Source organism: Pteronotus mesoamericanus, unplaced genomic scaffold, assembly GCF_021234165.1.
Source record: "Pteronotus mesoamericanus isolate MK-2021 breed Mesoamerican mustached bat unplaced genomic scaffold, CSHL_Meso_final contig_55, whole genome shotgun sequence".
Taxonomy (NCBI): Eukaryota; Metazoa; Chordata; class Mammalia; order Chiroptera; family Mormoopidae; genus Pteronotus; species Pteronotus mesoamericanus.
In genome coordinates this window covers 10,038,026-10,058,991 of record NW_026555198.1, presented here as the reverse complement: position 1 = coordinate 10,058,991, position 20,966 = coordinate 10,038,026, and the positions used below count along the sequence as shown (strand labels likewise).

Below are 20,966 nucleotides of genomic sequence, written 5' to 3'. Positions count from 1 at the left end.
ATGCTAGGACTTCTCCCCCACACACCAACTGTTTCCCAAACCTTAAAGCCTATGCTTCCAGGAAAGCCTTAGCCTCCTTTCTACAAACTTGCACCTCCACAAGTTTACAACCAGATCCCCTCCAGGAGTATTTAGAGCTCCTAAGTACCTGATCCCTGTACCTAGATCTGTTGTCTGTGCACAGAGAGCTGCACTATCTCTTTTTCCAGTGAGGGTCACCCTATCCAAAAACCTTTCTGCTTCTTTGCTGTCATATACTGGTCCCAGATGTGTCCAGTGTATGCTATGGTTATAGACAAGGGTCACCTGTCAGTGATCAATGTATGGAAAGCTAAAATGATGAGATATTGAGCCTAAAGATGGATGACCAAAAAATTCACAATGGATGTCAACTCAAGTTGCACTCTATTTTTTTTTCACTTCAAGTAGAGGAGTATGGGGAGAAGAAATTGAACAGGTGTCAGGAAATGGATGGAATGAGAAACCAGGAGAAAGGGAAACAAATATATAAATTCAAGGAGTAGGAGGAAGGGAAAATAAAGTGGTTAAAGGTATGGGTTGGGGAGGAGACATCCTGTTTGAAATCAGGCCTCTGACTTTTACTAGCTGTATGACTGTACTTAATGTTACTTAATGTCTCTAAGTGGAGATGAAATAGTACTAACCTTATGAAGATGATGGAGAGAGTATACATGTAATATATTTGCCACTGTGCCTAGCACATGAAAACTCTAGATAGCTGTCAGCTGTTACGATCATACAAGTCCCTCTTCATTTCTTCCCTCTCTACTTCCACCCAGCTGATCTCAGGCAGGTTCACTCAGGCCAACTTGGTTCACCATCCTCTCCACAGAGCCAGTCCTGGCAGGCACAGGGAATATCCCATCAGCTTCAGCAGACCCAGGAGCTGGAGAACCTGTGACAATAGTTGGGGTTCTACATTGGTCCCTGGGTATTCTTGCTGACAATTTGATGTGTGATAAGCAGCTTTAAAAGAAACCCTTGGAGATCTGTGATGCCTCCAAGTAGTTTCCTCTTCTCTTCCTCTTCGTTCTCCTTCCCTGCCACCCGCCATGTTGATTTCTACTCCTATATTCTATGCAGTCACCCTGCTTTGTACTCTAGTTCCCCCCGACCCCAGGACCAAGTCCTGTCCTCTATCCTGGTCTTGGTACAGATTGCTTGACTGCTGAGCAGTCTGTCTGTTTGACTTACTTCATTAATATGATGCTCCTGCCTGAGGCATGCACCATCAAGCCTGTTCATGGTGCCCTCTGAGAATCGTGCCTCATTCAGCCAGCTCCCTTCTCCTAAAACAGGTTAAGAGAATCCTTCAGGGTCCAAGATTTCTTTAGAAATTAGCTAAAGCCACAATGCCTGCTCCCCCAAAATGTGCATGAAGTCAGTGTATCAGTCAGGATAGGCTAAGTAACACTGCAAAAACAGACAGTTTCAAATTCTTACTCTTGGAGACTGTCCAAGTTGGATCCAGTAGAGAGTGCTCTGTTCTTCATACTCTGTGATCCAGGTTGGTGGAGGTTTCACTTCAAACATGTGCTTCTATAAGATCAGTTGTGAGAGGAAAAGGGGCATATGATCCACGTTTTTGAACAATGGCCCTGACTGCTGTGTAGAGAATGGACTGTGGAGCAGCAAGGGTGCAAGCAGGGAGACCATTGAGGAGACTCGGTCAGGGTCAGAGGAGATAGTGACTGAAACACATTGATGGCAGTGGAGGTGGGGAGAAGTGGAGGGATGTGAGATATATTTTAGAGTAAAGCAGACAGGATTTTCTGGTGGATTGGATGTGGAGAGTAAGGAGAAAAGAGGATGACTGCTAGGTTTTGTGCTTGAACACGTGGGTGGATGGTATCCATTCTTAACTGGTATTGAAACCACAGAATCCTTGGATGTGTCAACACATACTTCAGTGACAACTGAAGGAAGCCTCCACTTGGAGTTCTTTAAAGGTGCCCTTCCAGCTGTTTGGTAAAGATTTAGCTGGTAGGACCTTTTATTGTTTTTTCAGGAGAGCTCTTTGATAATGGACACGCATGCCTACATACACATCCACACGTTCACCAACACATACATATCACCCACTACACACACCACTGTGCCAGCTCCTTCTGGACACATATAACAGTAGTCCTGGGGTGTTGGGGTTCTTCAGGCTCTCTAACATGTCCTTGTCAATATTTTTGTTTATGATAGGAATGAACATTTTCCTAATGATTTTTAGTTCAAAACAATAACAATAGCTGCTTGCTCTTCGGACCTCATTCCAGAGAGCAGCCCTCTTCTGCTGACTGGGAGGTCAGCAGCAATGAGTGACCTAGGAGGTCTGAGGGATCTTTTGCCCTGTTAAAGTGGTTTCCAGACTTTGGAAATATGCAAACAATAGCTGTAGTACTTTTATTAAACCAAATGTACACAGTCCAAAGTAGCAGTTTGTGTCTGAGTATGATTGCTAACTAAATGTGCAACCTGTTGCCTGCATAGCTCATTAGATGGGAAGGGAGTTGTGGAAAACTGGAAATAAAATGAATGTCTGGCCACTGACCGGTTGGTTCCAGGCAGAGCCAGTTCTGACTGAGGTATACTTCACAGCTCAGTGTTTCCAGGGCCTCAGGGCAGGAGTTTGCATTAGTGGTGCAAACAGGTACTGATGGGCTCAACTCAGTCACATGTTACCAAACTTCCCCTCACCCTGCCCCTCGCCCAAAGGCCAACAAGGCAGTCCTCCAGGCTGTGTACTTCAGGGCAAGTGGAACAAAAGGGGGATGGGAAGCAGGAAGGGGTGAGCCTTAGCCATACAGTCCCAACTGGGAATCAGCCTCCTAGGAAAAGCCTAAGGGATTTGTGAGAGGCTAGAGGCTTCTCATAAGAAGGAACCAGGGTTCTACAGAGAAAGTAAGCCTCCCAGGTAATGGAAAAAGGCATAAGGAGCCCCTCTTCCTTCTCATCGCTGTTGTCTGTGTCCCCCCTAGAAATTCTGAAGCCAAGTGTCACTGCAAGTTTTTTACAGAGGTAAAGCCTTTGCAGTTATATACAGCTTATATGAGGTCCATATCATCACCCCCTTTTACATAGGGAAAAACGGAAAGAGGAAGAAAAATACAGAGACAGGAAGTGATTTGCCTTAGGCCACACAGGTACTGTACTAGTTGTCTGAGCTGGGCTTTGAACCTGGGTTCTCAAGCTCTTAAAGCTTGATTACATGATGTCCTTCTTCTTGGGCATGGTGGGAGGCAGGCTGTACTCCCAAAGCCTACAGATGGGATTTGGAGGCCTGGCTCAGTCCTTGCTCTGCATTGATGACCTGTCTGCCACCCTGGGGCTTAGGTGAACTTAAGGATTCTTTCCAGCCTCAGGAACCAACAGGTCTCTGAATTCCTGGATCTGTTTCCTATTCAGACTGTTAGGCAGGTGACCTCTAAGGAGCCTGCCAGTCTTGACATTCTATAGAGCTGGGAGGGGCAAGAAGCTCAAGGGTTTTTAATGTATGATGCACTGTGCATTGGGGAATCCCAGAGAGATATTTCAGGGCCTGCCATGAACAGTTTTGGTCCTGTATTGTATAGTGGAGATCTACAGGTTATTTTCTTTGTAAAAAGGGGATGCTTTTTAAAAGAAACAAATAAAAATGAACAAAATAAAAATTTAAAGCCCATAAACTACAGTGAATAAGAAACAAATTTGAATGAAGGTATCCACTGGTAGTGATAGTGGTGATGGTGGTGTGTGTGTGGTAGGGGCAGTTTGAACTGGAAAGAAAATAAAAACAAGAGAAAAAAGAAGATTAGAGTTCTAGTGTGTGTCAGTTGCCATTTTGAAAAGAGGAAAACCCAGAACGTAAAAGGGAAGCAATGACTATTCAGTACCCACTGTGTCCTGGTGTATTTCTGCTGGTGGTCTCACTCATAGAATGCTTATAGCAACCCTTTGAGTTCTAAGTATTATCATTCCTATTTTAAAGATGAAGACACTGAGGCTCAGAGAGACAAAATGACTTATCTAAGATCATATAGCAAGTAAATTGTGTTACTGGAATTCAAACCCACATCAGTTTGGCCCCCAAATCCACACCCTCTCCTGTTAGGATCTCTTCCCCTAGAAGAAAGTCGAGGATTTACAGGTGGTTGGGCACCAGGCACACACAGCACCTTCCTTTGGGAGCAGGCAGAGAACCTGGGAGCCCTTGTGGAGAACCAGGATGTAGGACTCTTGTTCTTAGCGATTAGGGAACTCAAGAGAGAGGGCTGTAGCTATGGATAGAGAACAAGGGGAAGAGAAATCAGGACTGCTGGGTCAGAGCTAGGCCAGGAAGGGCTTGGACAAAAGGGTTTAGAACCTCTTAGGACTTGTGTCCTTCACTGCATCAACTTTAGATTCTTGGACTGTGCTTTTTATTTTAGAATTGCTAGTTGCATCCCAAGATCATCACACTTGTGGTAAAACATTTTATCTTCATTTACCTGTTTGTTTGTTTGTTTGGTTGGTTGGTTGGTTTAATAATATAACAAACATGAAAGAACCCACCACTCAAACAACAACCTAGAACATTGTGAAGAACTTATATTTACCATTGCGTTAAGACTCAGGGGTGTCCAACCTTTTGGCGTCTCTGTGCCACACTGGAAGAAGAGTTGTCTTGGGCTACACGTTAAATACATTGCAACATGTAATCACAAAAAAATCTCATAATGTTTTAAGTAAATTTATGGTTTTGTGTTGGGCTGCATTCATAGCCACACTGGGCTGCATGTGGCCCATGGGCTGCAGGTTGGACATCCCTGTCAGCTGTTTTTTTTTGTGGTTGTTTTGATAAATAATTGTCTTTCTTTTCAGGTCCGTGGTTGTGGTTTCCCTTCCCTGATAATGATAAGCCCCAAAGAGAATATTTAGCTTATGTATCAGTCAGGATGAGCTAAGTTGGGATGTGGTAACAGAAAATGTAGAATCTTAGTGGCTCTTAACAACAAAGGTTTATTTCTTGCTCTTACTACATGTCTATATTGAGTTAGCTGGAGGCTCTGCTCCTTATATCTTTACCTCAAAACTCAGGTGGTCAGAGAAGTCACTGTTTCAAACTTTGCTGGTAACCATAGCAAACAGAAAGAAAGCTCTGTAGGGCCTCACACTGGCATTGAAATGTTTCAACCTGGAAGTGACATATTTTACTTCTCTGCCATTGAAGAACTCATTATATGGCCCCACCCAACCAATATGGGCCACATGGGCTATCTATCAATGTGTCCAAAAAGGCACAGAGCTGGGGATATTGGGAAGACAGTGCTAGTGACCATCACAGCCCACTTACCCATTGTGATATAACATGTTTACATGACCTGCCTCTACTTGAGAAAGTTCTGGAAGGAAGAGATTGCATAAGCAGAGTTGAGGAAGCCCACCTGAGTTTCACTCATCCCTGTTTCACATTAGATTAGACTGTTAGGGCAGTCTGCTCCCGTTCTGCACCCATTTCACAACCAGAGCCCCTTTCTCCTTGGAAGTTCCCATTTTGCTCTACTTGTTTCCATCTGCCTGTGTCTTATGGACTCAAAACCCAACAGGACATTTGACCACAGAGTTCTTCTCCCATGCATGATTTCTCAGATAATCATGGAGCTGCTGCTACCTCTTCTTGAGTGGCACTTGAGTTGACAATGGTGGGACTGGGTTTTGTGAGGGGAGAAGAGATAGGCTGGGTGAATCATTGTTATTTCCATTGTGTTCCCATCGATCCCATGAGGCTATTAAAAGTCAATGTCTAAGACATAGCTAGACTCTAGTTCTAGATACCAAGTGATAATTGAAATTCATAGTGCAAAGCAAGTCCAGGAAAAGGAGGAAAGGGAGGGCTCTGGCTTTTGGCCCTACTTCTGAAAAGGAAAGACTGGCCTGATATCCCAGGAAACACATCCTTGGCCTCTGAGCACAGGACCTGTGTCAGGCAGGTCTTGGCCTCCTGAGGGTACTTCTGCAGACCACTGAGTGTAGCCTGGAGAAAGGCGAGGGAAGGGAAAAAGCTTTGGCATGGTTTATACATGCATAGCATTCACCAAACTGCACCAGGCTTAAGCGGGGCACTAAGGTGAGCAATTCAGGGCCCAAGAAGTGCTCTGACAAGGGTGAGTACATGGTAATAAAGGGATGGCACCTGAGCTAGATATGGGGCATTAAGGTAGGCTTCCTTAAGGAGTAGTCAGTCCCTCATCTAAACAGAGAACTGGAAGGACAACAACTAATTTAAAAACAAAAAATAACCAAAACTTCCAGAAAATCGAACTGTATGGAAGTCTGACAACCAAGGAGTTAAAGAAGAAACATTCATCCAGACCAGCAGGAGGGGAGGAGACAGGCAGCCGGGGCAGAGAGGATGTGTGGCAAGGTGGTGGCTGGCGGACCAGGCTGGCAAGGAGGCAGCTGGCAGACTGGGCGGTCCCACATTTGTGTGTGGATAAACTGGGAGGAACAGCTGGGGAGAGAGACAGACCGTACAACCCAGGGTTCCAGTGAGGGAAAAGAAAGCCTCAAAACCTCTGGTTGTAAAAATCTGTGGGAGATGCAGAAATTGGAGAAAAATCCCAGCCTCACAAGAGAGTTCCTTGGAGAGACCCACAGGGTCCTAGAACCTACATAAACCCACCCACCTGAAAATCAGCACTAGAAGTGCTCAATTTGCTTGTGGGTAGTAGAGGAAGTGACTGAAAGCTGGCTGAGGGCCAAGCAAGTAGCATTGTTCCCTCTTGGACCCTCCCCCGCACACAGTGTCATAACGGAGTGAAGTGACTTGCCCCGCCCCAGTGAATACCTAAGGCTTTGCTCCTTCTGACGTAACAGGCACACTCAGACAAATATGGCCCAAATGAAAGAACAGGTCAGAGCTCTAAGCAATGAAAAGATAGCCAATCTGCCAGATGCACAGTTCAAAACACTGGTAACCAGGATGCTCACAGAAATGGTTGAGTATGGTCACAAAATGGAGGAAAAAATGAAGGCTATGCAAAGTAAAATAAAAATACGCAGGGAACCAATAGTAAAGAGAAGGAAACCGGGACTCAAATCAACGATCTGGAGCAGAAGGAAGAGATAAACATTCAACCAGAACAGAGTGAAGAAATAAGAATTGAAAAAAAAAAAAATGAGGAGAGACTTAGGAACCTCTGGGACAACTTTAAACGTTCCAACATCCAAACCATAAGGGTGCCAGAAGGAGAAGAGAAGAGCAAGAAATTGAAAGCTTACTTGAAAAAACAATGAAAGAGAACTTCCCCAATCTGGCAAAAGAAATAGACTTCCAGGAGATCCAGAAAGCTCAGAGAGTCCCAAAGAAGTTGGACCCAAGGAAGCACACACCAAGGCACATGATAATTAAGTTACCCAAGATTAAGGAGAGAATCTTAAAAGCAGCAAGGGAAAAGGAGACAGTTATGTACAAAGAAGTTCCCATAAGACTATCAGCTTATTTCTCAAAAGAAACCTTATAAGAAAGGGCTGGCAAGAAGTATTTAAAGTCATGAAAGGCTAGAACCAACATCCAAGTTTACTCTTTCCAGCAAAGCTATCATTTAGAATGGAAGGACAGATATAGTTCTTCCCAGATAAGATCAAGTTAAAGGAGTTCATCATCACCAAGCCCTAACTATATGAAATGTTAAAGGGACTTATCTAAAAAAAGAAGATAAAAAACTATGAACAGTAGAATGACAACAAACTCACAACTATCAACAACTGAACCTAAACAAAACCAAAAACAAACTAAACAAACAACTAGAACAGGAACAGATTCACAGAAATGGAGATCAGAAGGGAGGGGGAGGTAGAGAATGGAGGAAAAGGTACAGGGAATAAGCAGCATAAATAGTTGGTACAAAATAGGCAGAGAGAGGTTAAGAATAGTATAGGAAATGGAAAAACCAAAGAACTTATATGTACGACCCATGGACATGAACTAAAGGTGGGGGGATGCTGGTGGGAGGGGAATGCAGAGCGGAGGGGAAGTAAGGGGAGGGAAAAAATGGGACAACTGTGATAACATAATCAACAAAATATTATACATTAAAAATACAAATAAATAAAATAAACAGAGGACTGAAGGATAAGTAGGTGTTAGCCAGGTGAAGGCAGGTTGAAAGGAAGAAAGTTGTAAAAATTGAAGAAGTAGAAGGACGCAGAGAGATCTGAGCCTAGAGAGGCAGGCAGAGACTAGATCGTGAAGGAGTATGAATGTCATGTGGAGGGGCTTAGCCATTATCCTGAAGGCGGTGGAGAGCTATGGAATACTTTGCCATTGGGATCAGACTTGCCTTTCAGCAACATCACCGTAGAAGCAGCATGGAAGACAGGTTAGGAAGGGATGACATTGGAGGCCGGGAGTCCATAAGTACTAGTGACCTGGTTAAGATAGTTGTAATGGGGCTCAAGAGAAATGGATAGATTTGAGGTACATTTAGACTGATGATCTAAATATACAGATGTGGACAGTAAAGGAAAGTCAAGAGTCAATAATGATGCCTAGGTGGATAGTAGTGAAAGGAATATAGTGTGACAGCTAAAAGCAGTGGCTCTGAAGCAAGACTGCCTGGGTTTGAATCCCAGGTCTGCCACTGATTGGCTGTGTGACCTTGGGCAAGTTCCTTAACCTCTCTCTATGCTTCATTCAGTTCCCTTACCTGTAAAATAAAGTTGTTAATATTATCTTCCTTATAATAATTGAGTAAACAATTCATATAGTGCTTAAATCATATCTGGAGCATGAGAAGTGCTCAAGAAATGTAGGTTGTTATTATAGACAAGAAGAAAGAAGATAAGTGTTCATAGGAATAATGAGTTCCATTTTAGGTATGCTGACTTTTGGCTGTCTGTGGAATACTCAAGTGCAAACTGGCTATATGAGTCTGTGGCTCAGAGATATCTGGGCTAGAAATATATATTTGAAGCCCTTGCTGGGTAGCTCAGTTGGTTAGAGCATCGTCCCGATACACCAAAGTTGCGGGTTCAATCCTTAGGGCACATACAAGAAGCAAGTAATGAATGCATAAATAAGTGGAACAACAAATCTTTCTCTCTCCCCCTCTTCCTCTCTCTAAAATTCAATAAAATAAAAAAATTAGAAATATATATTTGAGAACTATCAGCTTCTAGATTGTAATTGAAACCTTGGAGATTGTGCAGGGAGAATTTGTAGAGAAGAAAAGAAGGCCTAGGAGTGAGCCCTGAGAACCCTCAACATTCGTGGGATGGACAGAGGGAATAGGGCCTAACGAGGAGCAACCAGAGAGACAGGAGAAAAATCAGGGGAGGGCACAACGTAACTGATGCCAAGATGAGAGAATGTTTCGAGATGGAAGCAGTGGCCAATGCTGGCGATGTTTCAGAGAGGCTGATGTAAGAGGTCTGAGAAACTGCAGTAGGATTTAGCTATGAGGAGATTCTTGTGACAATAGTTTCAGTGGAGTGGTAAGGCTGGCTGTCAGTCTACAGTGGTTTGAAGAGTGGGAGTGAGGAAAAGGAGATAGCAAGAGTAGACAGCTCTTTCTGGAAGTTTATCTGTGAAAGGGAAGTGAGAGCAGATGAGTGAGGGTTATGGGTTAATGGAGGACATCTTTCAGTGCTGATTGGGAGGAGGCTGACTGTAGAGAGGGAGAGATGGCAGATACAAGTGAGAGAGGGAATAATTGAGGCTTGAGGTCCCTGAGATGGCAGGAAGAGATGGGATGCAGAGGAAGTCAGTCTCAGGCAGGAGGAGTTACAATAGGGAAGAAGGAATGTATGGATGTGGTGAGTGAGCTTGTATGTTTCCTTATGGAATGTTACTGCCTGGTGGCTTCCTTTTTTCTGTGAAATCAGGTGAGTGGGATGTGGCAGGATTAGAAGTTTGTGGATGAAAATGGAGGCCAAGGTTGCTTAGAGATCCTCTGTAGACAAAGGAAGAGAGAGACCAGTGGGAACTGAAAGAAGGGTTGCCCACCACAGCAAAGCCCATTGGAAGTTGAGACCATGGATTTATAACACTTCCCATCTGCATGGTTGGATGTTTTCCCCAAGAAGCACTTAGCAGTCCTGGGGTAGGAACAGAAAGGGTAGACATTTAGATTAATTTAAAGCTTGGGGATTTGCAAGATGGATATAAGGGATGGACAACAGTGTTAGAAAGGTGAGGATATTGGCAAGTGAGTAGTCAAATGACTGACTTGTAATTCCCCTGCTCTTTGTTTTTTTAATTAATTAATTAATTTTTTTCTAATACATTTGTCTCTGCCTACCCCCACCACTTTCACTTGCCCCCTCCCTCAACTCTTCCCCTTTGGTTTTGTCCATGAGTCCTTGCTATATGTTCCTTGACTTTCCCCTTCCCTTCCTTTTCCCCTGCCCCCCCCACCTCCTTCCTTCTTGTCTATGTTGGTTTCTTTTCCTTTCAGTGTTGCTGGTCTTATTTTCCTTGGATTTTTGTGTTGTTGGTTAGGTTCCACTTATAGGTGAGATCATATGGTATTTGTCTTTCGCACCCTGGCTTATTTCGCTTAGTATAATGCTCTCGAGTTCCATCCATGCTGTCGCGAAGTTTAGTAGTTCTTTTTTTCTTTCTGCTGCGTAGTATTCCATTGTGTAAATGTACCATAGTTTTTTGATCCAATCATCTACTGATGGGCATTTAGGTTGCTTCCAACACTTGGCTATTGTAAATTGTGCTGCTATGAACATTGGGGTGCATAGGTTCTTTTGAATTGGCGTTTTGGGATTCTTAGGGTATAGTCCCAGCAGGGGAATCCCTGGATCCAAAGGCAGTTCCATTTTCAGCTTTCAGAGGAAATTCCACACTGCTTTCCACAGTGGCTGCACCAGTCTGCATTCCCACCAACAGTGTACTAGTGTTCCCTTTTCTCCACAGCCTCGCCAGCACCTGTTTGTGGATCTGTTTATGATGGCCATTCTGACCGGTGTGAGGTGGTACCTCATGGTGGTTTTGATCTGCATTTCTTTGATGGCTAGTGATGCTGAGCATCCTTTCAAATGTCTCTGGGCCCTCTGTATCTCCTCCTTGAAAAAGCGTCTGCCTATTTTTTGATTGGATCGTTTGTCTTCTTGGAGTGGAGTCGAGTGAGTTCTTTATATAGCTTGGAGATCAAACCTCTATCTGATGTATCCTTAGCAAATATATTTTCCCATAGGGTTGGCTCCCTTTTCATTTTGCTGATGTTTTCTTTAGCCATGCAGAAGCTTCTTATTTTGATGAGGCCCCACTTGTTTATTCTTTCCTTTATGTCCCTTGCTTTAGGAGACATATCAGTGAAAAAATTGCTGCGTGGGATATCTGAGAGTTTCCTGCCAGTGTTCTCCTCTAGGACTCTTATGGTGTTGCTACTTATATTTAAGTCTTTTCTCCATCTTGAGTTTATTTTTGTGTATGGTGTCAGCTGATGATCCAATTTCAATTTTTGGCATGTAGCCGTTCAACTCTCCCAACACCATTTGTTGAAGAGGCTAGTATTGCTCCATTTTATGCTTCTGCCCCCTTTGTCAAATATTAGATGCCCATAGAGACCTGGGCTTATTTCTGGGCTCTCAATTCTGTTCCACTGGTCTATGGGTCTGTTTTTGTGCCAGTACCAGATTGTTTTGAGTATAGTGGCTTTGTAGTACAGTTTGATGTCCGGTACTGTGATCTCTCCTACTTTATTTTTCTTTCTCAAAATTGCTGCGGCTATTTGGGGTCGTTTATGGTTCCATATAAATTTTTGCAATGTCTGTTCTATTTCTGTGAAATATGTCATTGGTATCTTAATAGGGATTGCGTAGAATCTATAAATTGCTTTGGGTAGTATGGACATTGTGATGATATTCATTTTTCCAATCCATGAGCACGGTATATGCTCCATTTATTTGTGTCTTCCTTCATTTCTTTCTTCAATGTTGTATAGTTTTCTGCGTACAGGTCTTTTACCTCTTTGGTTAAATTTATTCCTAAGTACTTTATTTTTCTTCTTGCTATATTGAATGGTATTTTTTTTTCTGATGTCTTCTTCTTCTATTTCATTGCTGGTGTACAAAAATGCCTTTGATTTCTGAATATTGACTTTGTATACTGCTCTTTTGCCAAATTCACTGATTAGGTTGAGGAGTTTTTTGGTAGAGTCTACAGGGTTCTCTATGTACACTATCATGTCATCTGCAAACAATGATAGCTTTACTTCCTCCTTTCCTATTTGGGTGCCTTTTATTTCTTTTTCTTGTCTGACCGCTGTGGCAAGCACTTCCAATACGATGTTGAAAAGAGGCGGTGAAAGCGGACATCCTTGTCGTGTTCCCGATCTTAGTGGGAAAGCTTTTAGTTTTTGCCCATTGAGTATGATGTTGGCTGTAGGTTTTTCATATATGGCCTTTATTACATTGAGGAATGCCCCATTTTATTCCCATTTTGCTGGGTGTTTTGATCTCCCCTGCTCTTTGATTCAGAAGCTCTGGTTCCTGCTGCCACTGATAATTTCCCTCTATTCTTCACTCCATTTCACAGCTTCTGCTTCACTTGAGGCTCTTCGACTGCCTCATGGCTTCTGTCTTGTGTTTGTGCATGTGCGCACATGTGCATATATGTGTGTGTCTGCTTCTGCCCCCAGTACTGACTGAGAACCTTCTCTATGTCTCATGTTCAGGTTCCACAGGAGAGACTATCTGAGTGATTTCATTAGTCATTATCTTCTATATTTGGCAGATAACTCAGGCCACCCCCTAGGCTGCTCGCCAATGGATGGAGTTTCTGCCATAAGTCAGGAATTTATTCTGGTCCAGCCAGCTAATGTCAACATTCTTCAGGAGGTGTCCTGGGTAAGACACTCAGAATGGGTAAGAATTTGAGCTCTGGAACCAGACACCTAGGCTCGAATCCAGGCTATCCCACTTGCTGTGTGACCTTGGGCAATTTACTTCACCTCTCTGATTCCAGTTTTCTCATTTTTGAAATGGATTCAATAAGAGAACTTGCTTCATTAGGTCTTTGTGAGAATGGAATAAGGTAATACATGACAAGACTTAGCACAGTACATGGCACACAATTATGTCCCTGTAAACCCTAATTACTACGACTACTGTTCTGATTGTTTTACTATGAAGGCGGGCACTTAGGGCCTAATAGACTTTTGGATAAGACATTGATGGCAGGGGGAGGAGGACAAGATTTGAATCTCACCGCAATGGAATGAACAAAATCTTTCCTGCATCCAGCTCTTTGTCATTTTCTGGTCTCTGACCTTCCCTCAGGGAATGTTTGTCACCCCATGGGCTCTAAAGGCCCAAAGCCTTTGGACAGCTGAATTGCCACGGGCTGAGGACCAAGCTGCCGAGTCTGCTCCTTGTCAACTGGGGAGGAATCCTGGCAGCCTGATCTCCCCAGCTCAGTGCTTGGTTTCTATGAGTCATGCTCCTCTTATACTAAAGCCCAGCTCAGATTTGGAAAGGGGTTAGGGGTGTGGGGTGGGGTGAAGGGAGGAAAGGGAGGAGGAAGGCAGTGACTTAGCCTCTTTCTGAGTTTGTTGGTAATCTCAAGCTTTAGGAATCTTTCCTTAGAGCTCTAGTGAGGGGATTTGAGGCCCCAGTGTGTCCAGACTGCTATGGAGGGAACTGTCCACCTGCATCACAAAGCCCAAGGTGCCTGGTATGTGAGTGAGCAACACCTTCCCAGGCACAATGTAGACAGGTCATTTCCTCTCCCTTTCTCTGTCCCCTAGAGTTTGATCCAAATGGGTACATTCAGTATTATTCTGTATTGGTTTCAGGTGTACAGCATAATGGTTAGATAATCATTCCCTTTATACAGTGGTCCCCTCAATATTTACAGTACCCACTTGGCAACATACATAGTTATTACAGTAATATTGACTATATTCCCTAAGCTGAACTTCACATCCCTGTGACTATTTTGTGACTACCAATTTGTACTTCTCAATCTCTTTACCTATTTCACCCAATCCCCCCATCTTCCTCCCCTCTGGCAACCATCTATATGTTCTCTGTAACTATGAGTCTGTTTCTGTTTTGTTTTTTCATTTATTTTGCCCTTTAGGTTCCACATATAAGTGAAATCATTTGGTATTTGTTTTTCTCTGTCTCACTTATTTCACTTAGAATAATACCTTCTAGGTCCATCCATGTTTTTCAAATGGCAGTATTTCATCCTTTCTTTCTTTTTTATTGATTCCACAGACAGGGGAAGGAGGGGGGAAAGAGCAAGAGAAACATCAATGTCAGAGAGAAACTTCAATCAGTTGTTTCTTGTACGTGCCTCGACTGGAGACCAAACCTGCAACTCAGTCATGTGCCCTAACCAGGAACCGAACCCGCGACCTTTCATTTTGCAGGACGACGCCCAACCAACTGAGCCACACTGGGCCAGGCTCATCCTTTTTATGGCTGAATAGTATTCCATTGTGTAAATGTACCACAGCCTTCTTATCCACTCGTCTGTCGATGGGCACTTGGGTTGCTTTCATGTCTTGGCTATTGTAAATAATGCTGCAATGAACATAGGGGTGCATATATTCTTTTGAAATAGTGTTTTAGGTTTCTTCAGATATATATGCAAAAGTGGGATCACTGGGTCATAAAGCAGTTCCATTTTTAATTTTTTAAAGGTAACTCTATACTGTCTTCCAGAGTAGCTGCACCAGTCTGCATTCCCACCAACAGTGCACAGGGTGGCTTCCCTTTTCTCCACATCCAACACTCGATAGTCAGTCTGACAGGAATGAGGCTATATCTTACTGTGGTTTTAATTTGCATTTCTCTAAAAAAATTTTTCCAGAAAAGAATGTGAATTTTAACGTAAGGGAAGGGAATGGATTCCAGAGGCCCCCTGCTTAGAGATTGGGCTCCTAGATATACCCTACCCTCATGAAACAGGTCCCTGATGACTTGTGTATGAGCTATAGTTTTCTCAAGGATGGTAGGCAGGCCACTGGTGGTACATGACTTAATTTCAGGTGGTATATGGCTAAATATTTTTTAACTTATATAGTCATGAAATTATTTTAATGTATTTTAGAAAAATATAATTAGCACAAAAAAGTTGGTGGTTTCAGGGTATTATGGCTTAGAACCATGCTGAAGTTTTTTTTTAAAGTTTCTTTAAAGAAAAGAAATAACACATACACTGCTCATCTACTTTTCTTGATTTCTTAGTGTGTGTTGAGAGCTCTCATTCATTCTTTCCTCTGTCTCTGTCTCCCTCCCTCCCCACTTCTAAAATTGAATTTGCATCCAGAGAAAAATATCCATGAGAAGAAATTTTCCCAAAGCAAATTATACAAGGTGCTATTTATTATTTGCTATTTATTATAGCAACAAATAGAAACAACCCAAACAACCAATTATAGGGATTTGGCTAAGCAGACTGCAAGTTCTAATACATTTGGTTATAATATGATCACCAAATTTGACAATTTCACAAACTCTACTGGTACAAGAAAATATTTATATGGAATAATGTTAAGTGGAAAAGGCAGAGTAAAATAGTAGGTACACATTGACTAGTAAATGTATCTATGACATGTATCAGAAGATAACTTTCCAATTTTAAGTCAAAGAAGCATTAGGCAACCAAAATATATTTACTGAAAATGAATGCCAACTCTTAGGCAGTTGGGGGTCATCAGTTGGAGGTTCCAGTTCAGCTGAAATTTAGAAGTGGGAAGTGGGGCATCCAACATTGTTCACTCTTTTCACCATGAAGACAGAAAAGTTAAGATGGAGCTTGAACTAGAACTTGGGCCTTTTCTCTGCTAGACCGAACAGACAGACTACAATCAGATTTTGGAGAGAAATACTTGGCCTCTGTAAGTCCATCTCACTGTAGAAACGACCCCTTTCTTCTTTCTCTCAGCCAACAAAGCATTTGGATGGAAGAGCCCACTCCCATTCCAGAACAGTGTGCGTTACTGTGTGGGGACCCAGTGTGAGTTCCTTCCTGAGGTTTCTTGGCATAGGCTGTGTGCCCCTCCCTATCAGCCAAGGTTTACACTGTAAATATCTGGGGTGAAAAGAAAAGCCAGATCTCTAACTTGGGGCTGGTCCACTGGAGACTGAGCCAAGGGTGTGTTGTTGATACAGAAGATAGTTCTCTCCCAGAGTTTACTGAAGGGGATTATTTTTGCTGGGTCAGGTTTTCCAGCTTTATTCAGGAGACCAAAGACAGGAGGGAAGCAGGATGGGTGTGTATATAGGAGAGCAGGGAGGAGAGGCTTGTTTTTCTGTCTTTTTCTGACCAGTTGCTACCCAACAATAGCTGCTGTTTATTGAGTGCCTACTCTGTGTTGTGTGCTTTGTACATGTTATTTCATTTAATCCTCACAACAGCTTTGCAAACTATCACCCTACCATTTTACATTTGGAATACAGACTCAAAGAGAACTTATGCAAGGTCATTTACCTGGGGAATAGTAAAATCAAGATTCACTAAACAGACATTTATTAAATCACCCAATCTGTGGCAAACTTGTGCTGGGTGCTGGACCTACAGTTGTGAAAAAGAGCAGCCATGAGGGTGGGTTGTTGCAAACAAGTGAACAGGCAGAGATAGTACAGAGTGGCACACTCTAAAAAGGGGAAGAAACTGATGCCATGAGAGCATGGAGGAGGGGCACCCATCATAGGAGGAGGGGCACCCATCATAGCCAAGGTCAAGAGGTGAGGAGTCAGCAAAGGCTTCCCAGAGAAGTGGTGTCTGGGCTGAATCTGGAGGAGGAGCAGGAGTCAGCCGAGTGAAGACCATGGTAGGAAAAAAGTGGTCCAAGTAGATGGCACCGCATCACAAAGGACCCGAATGAAGAGAGTACATTGTGCTTTGAGAAAGTCCCGAGCAGGGTTGGGTATGACTGGAGCAAGCTGAGAGAGGAGACTGAGGAGGTAAGTGGGAGTTCTGTGGTCAAATGCCCTGGGAGCCATGAGCAAGAGTTTGGATTACACTCTCTGTGTGATGAGCAGTCACAGGAGAGCTTTGAGCAAAGAAGTGATGAGATCTGATTGGCAGTCTCCTTGGCACAGTCTGGCCCTTTGGTAGAGAATGGGTTGTAGGGAAACAAGGGTAGAAGTAAAGGTAGCACAATGGGTGGTAGAACCAAGCAGAGACAAATTTGGGGTTTGTGTTTCAGGTAGAACCAACAGCACTGCTGATGGACTCGATGTAGGGGGAGAAAGGAAGGGAGGGAGGAGTCAGTTCAAGTCAGGTTCCAAAGACCTCAGTTTTCCTTCTCTGCCAAAAGAAGCTGAAGCTGAGGGCTTCCTGCAGCTAGGCTTGAGATCTCGAGTGCAGGAACTACTGGAAAATAAATGCATTTCATGTTTGTCATTTAGTCAATGGGATAGGAGAATTTGTTTGTTTAAGTGAACACTTTATACTTGTGCCCAGCACTGTTTAAGTGCTTTACAAATATTTATTTATTTAATTCTCATAACAACTGCTTTTATTATCTCAGTCTTCCAGAGGTGGAAATTACGGTGGTACCTTGGTCCTGGCAGTTAATTTGTTCGGAATTTGGGATGAGTGCTGAAACAGATGAGTACTGAACAATGAAGCATTTTCTCTTGAATGGTGGCATCAGGACTCATACAAGTTCTAGCAAGTGTGATGAGTCCCGAGCCAGTGCCAACTGATGACATATTTTTTTTCTTGTCAAAATGCAGTGAGTACAGGGTTTGACAAGTTCTAAGGTACACGAGCACTGAGGTATGACTGTAAAGAGCAAAGAGATAAGTAACCTGACCAAGGCCACACAGCTAATAAGCTTGGATTCAAACTCAGGTAGTCTCACTCCAGAGTTCTATGTTGCTTCATCTTTAGAGTCATTCATTCATTTGCTCATTTATTCATGCATTCAATATGTAATTATTGAGGATATATAATATATGCTAAGAACTAGAGCTAGAATGATCCACAAAATCAAACCCAATCTCTACCGTCGTTGTGTTCACAGTCCAGTGCTAGAGGCAGATATTAGCCAAATAGTCACACAGACAAATGTATACATGCTGCGGGGGGGGACCTGTCATGGATGGGGGCTTTGACCTCATCAGTCAGGGAGGTCAGAGGGAGCTTCTCTTAGGAATTGATAATTGAGATGAAATATGAAGCATAATTAGGAGTTAATTAGGCAAAGAAGAGAAGGAACAGCATTTCAGAAGAAATAGTTTGTGCAAAGACCCTATGACAGGAGGGAACATGCTGTATTCAAGGGACGGAAAGAATGCCAGTGTGGCTGGAGGGGTGAGAGGAACAAGTGTGAGGTGGGTTTGCAAGCTGGTTATCAAGCCATTGGTTAATTCAAATTGCTTATGATGAAAGTGTTTATAGCAAGGAAGGAAGTTGGCAAATGCTACAAAGGGTGTCCCCTCCCCACCCCTGTCCCAGATGGTTTACCAAGACACCAGTGGCTGAAGATCACATTTGAGGGTGCTCAGCCGTAGTTGTGACTGGATCTTCTATGGAGTACAGAGTACTCCAGGATACAAGGCCTAGAGCCTCCATGAATGCCAAGAGGTAGGTAGAAAAAGATGAGCACACAAAGGAGAATGAAAAGGAGCAGTTGTCTGTCTCCACATCACATGTGTCTCGTCCTGTCCAGTTCTATTACTGCTGCCTTGCTTAGAGGCATATTGTTTTATATCTGGACTACTCGAATAATCTTCACAATTTATCTCTGTTTCTTTTCTTTTTTTTCTTTTTTTTGTGTTTGAAATATGGAATGCTTCACAGATTTGCATGTCATCCTTTTGCAGGGTTCTATGCTAATCCTCTCTGTATTATTCCAATTTTAGTATATGTGCTACCAAAATGAGCCTTATCTCTGTTTCTCAAATCTTCCTCAAAAGTCATGTACAGCTTTTCTGCTACCTGGGGAACTGGATGAGTAAAATAATCTGATTGAAACAGAGAAGTTATGTAGAAGAGTGTGGATTTTAGAGGATTCACTCCTATTCTATCACTCACTAGCTGTGTTAACTTGGGCGAGCTTCCTGGTCTCTCTGAACCTCAGTTTCTTCATCTGTAAAATGGGGATAATACAACTTCCTGCTCCGGAGTTATGACATCCACAATAACTGCACATGTGGTAAAGGGACCCAGTACAGAGCCTGACTCATCATCAACCTTTTTTTCCTGCATTTGCATTGTCAGTGGAGAGGTTGCCAAGAATCTTCCCATATGGTAGTTGATCTTGATAGGAGATGTGAGAACTCAGCAAACCTCCATCCTCTGTCTCAGACCCTTTACCTGGGCACCTAACCTCCTTTACTTCCCTTGTTTCCTGCTCTTTCCCATCCCTCCCTTCCATTCTGGCAAAATTGAACAATGGGTCCTTCAATTGCTTTCTTCTGCCCCATGCTGCGCCTTGTCACGCAGCCAGGAGTAAAGAATTCCTGCCCCTCGGCTAGCCCACCAGAACTTTTGCTCTCCTCACTTGAGCTGGTCCTTGTCTCCTTCCTTTCTAACCTTGTCTCTCAGATGCTCTTACCCTTAGCTCCCAGTAATGGATGAAAGAATAGAGATGAACCATATCAAATGTTAAGGGACACAATTCAAGAAGACCCCAGCAGTTTTCATGTGCTCTACAGTAGAGTGCATTGCGCCTGGTGGGCATGGGCGCTTATGGGCAGCAGGGCTGTTTTCCACATCACTCACTGATGCTTTGAAGAAGGAAAGGAAGGAAGTTAGGAAACTAATATTTATCCAATGCCTACTGGATGCCTGGCCTCATGCTAAGAACCTTCCTAAGTTCTATCATTCTTTGTCACAACAACCTTGGTGCAGGGGGATGTTATTTAAGTTATCTATAGTGTTCCTGCTGCTCTGTGAAGATATGGGACAAGCCCTCTTTAACTTTGCATCTGGCAGAACAGGAGTTCTGTATTCAATAAATGCTTCTTAAATTGAATTGAAGACACCATGGTGTTGAAGCAGCATGGCATAGGAGAACAAGGATTTAGGGTCTTAACTACCTGTGTGGCTTTGGGCAAGCAATTTCATTTCTTCTGAGCCTAAATTTCCTCATGTGTAAAATGGGAATAACAATGCCTCCATGGCAGGCTGTTGTGAGCATGTACAGGTGGCTTGGTAAACAGCATGCAGTCCAAATGCAGGAGAAGTGCTCCCATGTACTCCAACACAGGCTTTTATTTGTCTAACTGCTGTTTAGGCCCATAGCTCCCAAATGCAAATGAGTGCCCCTACTTCACAAAGTTTTTACTCTTCTGAGTTAAAAATGAGAAAAACGATGATACAGTTTTTTCATAAAGCCAAATATATCAGTTTCTAAAATTCTGAAATTGTCATTCCAACTTTTTGATGTTAAAACGTCCTCTTGTTTATAAAATCTTGGTTATAGTAAATGATGGTTTTTAAAAAAATGCCTTTACTTGATCAAATAAAATGTTAGCAGTGCTTTGTCACAGCCCCCTGTGACAAGGTAGTACAGGGTGCCGAGAAAGAGGCCCTTGGTCTGGGATTGGCTGAGAAGGGCTTTGGGATTTGGTTCCTGGAGGAGAGGAGGTCTGAGAAGAGTTAGGAAGGATGAATAGGAGTGTGTTAGGTGAGGAAGGATGGGAAAGACACAGACAGACTGGAAATCTGGGCTGGGATGGGAACTGGCACAGTTTGAGCACCACCCAGCTGGTTAACACCACCTGAGCTGCCCTGGCCAGGTGTCTTGGGGTGGAGGGTGAGTCTCTGTCCCAGACTCACCTGGCTCACAGATGAGGCTGAAAAAGTCCAGGCCACTACCTTAGGCAGTAACTAAACTCCCCACCCCAACCCAAAGGTGGCTGCTCCTTGCAGTCTTCTAGTCACTGCCACATTTCGCATCAACCCCCCAACTTGTCTTTTGACATGGCTTATTCTCTATCCCCTCTGCTGCCCCTGCAGCTTTAGGAAAGCAAGAGTCATTCAGCTCTGTGGCAGGAAGGCCAAGATCCCACAG

At 43.3% G+C, this 20,966-nt stretch overlaps 1 protein-coding gene and 1 non-coding gene across 2 annotated transcripts in view; one reads left to right on the top strand and one right to left on the bottom strand.

The window, feature by feature from the left end:
- The window catches only part of NHSL2 (NHS like 2), a 229,236-nt gene that overhangs the window by 26,885 nt on the left and 181,385 nt on the right, over positions 1–20,966 (top strand). The gene's annotated exons all lie outside the window — the stretch shown is intronic.
- LOC129075554 (U6 spliceosomal RNA) lies at positions 18,727–18,832 on the bottom strand. The gene has a single exon (XR_008529653.1). It is a non-coding gene; the product is annotated as a U6 spliceosomal RNA (small nuclear RNA).